The sequence below is a fragment of the Dromiciops gliroides genome, chromosome 1 (genome assembly GCF_019393635.1).
Source record: "Dromiciops gliroides isolate mDroGli1 chromosome 1, mDroGli1.pri, whole genome shotgun sequence".
NCBI classification, from domain to species: Eukaryota; Metazoa; Chordata; class Mammalia; order Microbiotheria; family Microbiotheriidae; genus Dromiciops; species Dromiciops gliroides.
In genome coordinates this window covers 260,373,143-260,376,376 of record NC_057861.1, presented here as the reverse complement: position 1 = coordinate 260,376,376, position 3,234 = coordinate 260,373,143, and the positions used below count along the sequence as shown (strand labels likewise).

The 3,234-nt window shown below is 34.8% G+C and overlaps 1 pseudogene; it reads left to right on the top strand.

Moving 5' to 3' along the window:
• Nucleotides 1-1,833: 1,833 nt before the first annotated feature.
• Nucleotides 1,834-2,210, top strand: LOC122734731 (annotated as a pseudogene).
• The last annotated feature ends 1,024 nt before the right edge of the window (nucleotides 2,211-3,234 follow it).

The following is a 3,234-nucleotide window of genomic DNA, read 5'->3' as shown; positions in this document are numbered from 1 at the left end:
CCAATATAATTGCAGTTCAAGAAAAATAGAATAATATATTAGTTTGGCTGCAGCTTTATGGTTTGGATAAAAGTCGTGTATAAGCTTCAGTGTTAAAGAATTAGAGTGAAACAAAAATGATTTTTATATAATTTACCTGAGGATAGGCTTTACCATACTATGTACATAAAAAAGGTTTCATTTAGGGAGCACCAGAAATCATTTCATGGGATACAAGGTCCTCATAATACTTCACTAATAGTAAGCATTTTCAGAAATGCCAACACAAAAATTGACTGATATGGTCTGAAGGATGAGGAGGTATAAAATTTCTACCATATAGATGAAGCAGCAAGCATTTATTAAGCATCTACTATATAAGAATACATTACTATATATTTAATGATCATCTACTATATAATATTATGGAGCAGGTCAGTGGCTCAGTGGATAGAGTGCTGGACCTGGAGTCTGGTAGACTCATCTTTCTGAGTTCAAATTTGGCCTCAGGCACTTACTAGCTGTGTGACCCTGGGCAAGTCAATTAAGTCTATTTGACTCAGTTTCCTTATCTGTAAAATGAACTGGATAGAGAAATGGCAAGCCACTGTAGTATCTTTACCAAGAAAACCCCAAATAGGGTCATGAAGGTGTGTTGTTTAAAAATCTAAATGTGGGTTCTAATTTGTTCCCCTAGTTTTTGGGGAAACTGGCTAAAATCACCGATAAATTCACCAAGAGTTTAGGCTTTTAAGGATTTATGAAAAGATATAAGATAGTAAAGAGAGAGAAAGATTGAGAACAGATTCCTTATAGCATAGAAATCTTAGCCTTCCTAACCGCCTACATGAAATTCTGCCACCACGCTGATGTCTCGAACCAAAAGAGGCAGATTCTGTCCACCAGCCTTAGCTTCCTACTTCCTGTCCTCCTCCCAGAAATGGGAGGTTCTTCAAGTTGATTGGCTGAGAGCAGTCTCCTTTTGATGTCCTTGTCCATAGCCTCTGAGAACACACTGACCTCAGTGTGGGCTAGTGGCTAAAATCTAATCACCTTTAAGTGGGACTTAGTAGTTCCTCATTCACACCCAATTCAAATACTACTATGTCAATCAAGTTGGAACCCTGGCCACTACCAAATTCCATTATCTTAACACAAAGGGCAGGACACAATTGAAATGATTCTACAACAACCACAATGAATTTAATAGTTATATATTTTAGTACTTAATAACTTTGATGTCAAGATTGTTATAGGGGATGAATGATAAACCAATATGTTGGAAAACATTCAGGAGTAAGTAATGAGAGGTCAAAGCCTTGTGTATATATGGATCATGGATATTTTCTTCAAGAAGAAACCTGGGAAGTGCTGGACATGGCAAGTGCTAAGCAATATAATACCAAAAAAGAAAAGAAAAAAGAAACTGTATATATTTTAAAAGGAAATGACTGGTTCTAAAAGAGCTGTGTGAGTCCAGCCATATAGTTAGGCTACTGACTTGTTAGGACAAATATCAAAATAGATACCATTTTAGAAAGACACAAATGAAATTTGACAACCTATTGGGGCGACTTCATCTGCCTTATCTGGATAAATTGTTTATACCACCACAAACACCAGCAGAAAAAAAAGGATAAACACATAGAAATTGGCAAAAATTATCACCATTTCATAAGAAAATTTAATAGATATAAATTAATCATCACAAGAAAGCAAACAAAATATCCTAGAAAAGACCTCAGTCAGTAGATGCTTGATCTATATACCTGCCAACCATAGGGATGTGGCAACCAAGGACCATACTAGTATAAAAATATAAATTTAATTTTATAAAATCTTAAGGAGCTTTCCTTTCCAACCTGGTCCCGGGCAGGATGGCACCCGCAAAGAAAGGTGGAGAGAAAAAGAAGGGACGCTCTGCCATCAATGAGGTGGTGACCAGAGAATACACCATCAAAATTCACAAGCAGATTCATGGAGTAGACTTCAAAAAGTGAGCTCCGCAGGCTCTCAAGGAAATCCACAAATTTGCCATGAAAGAAATGGGAACTCCAGATGTACGCATTGACACCAGACTCAAAAAAGCTGTTTGGGCCAAAGGAATAAGGAATGTTACAGAACGTATCCAAGTGTGTTTGTCCAGGAAATGCAATGAAGATGAAGATTCACCAAACAAGCTGTATGCCTTGGTTACTTACGTGCCTGTTACCACTTTCAAAAGCTTATAGACAGTCATTGTGGATGAAAACTAAATTGAACTTTGTTTAAATAAAATTATAAAATGTCAAAAAAAATCTTAAGGAGGTAGATAGAAGATGATGGCACTATTAGATTTTAAAACAATGAGAAGAGTGGAGACAAATAAAAGCTTAAGAAAAGATTGGCAAGAGATACAAGTTACCTGTCATCCTGAAATCATTTAAGAATGAAATTGGAAGGAAGATAAAGAACAAATGAGAAATAAGAAAAAATATATAAAGATTTCTATGATAATTTTTCCCTTCTTTTAGTCCCTATATATCCTGAAGAGATAGAAACAACACTAAAAACAATGAGAAAAGTAGCTGGGCCAGACCAAGCATATACAGAAATTATCTGTATTGGAGACAACACAATTTTGAAGACATTGACGGATTGATTTTCAAGATATTTGAAAAAGGAGAAAATTTCAAAAGACTGGGGGGCGGTGCAGACATTATTACTACATTGAAAGAGGATCAAATGGATATTACTAACTACTGACCCATATGCCTACTTTTCCATCTCTACACAATTTTGATGACTATAACCTACATGCACACAGGGCATTGTAGATGAAAGTTTGAGAAAAGAACAGGCAGTATTTCTCAAATGGTTACTATTACAGACCACAACCTTTTTCGATGAACTATTTTACTTATTATTATTACATAAATTTAACATTAAACATGAATACCATCAACTAATATTGGTTATGAATAATATTTAATGAATTTCTACTCATGAATAGCATAACAATTTATTCAGTTTCTCCAATTCCCCATGACTATTCTTTATTTATCTCATTCATTCACATTTTTAAACATGGTTATCGTTAGCAAATACTTCATTGTTTTGCATCAGCATTTTTCACTTTGCATTATTTCACAAAGATCTTTCCCAGCTTCTTTGTATTCCTCATGCTTATCAGTTTAAATAGCATTTTTGTATTTCAATATATTATTGTTCTACCATTTATTTAATCACCCTTGTATTGTTGGACATTTTGGTTGC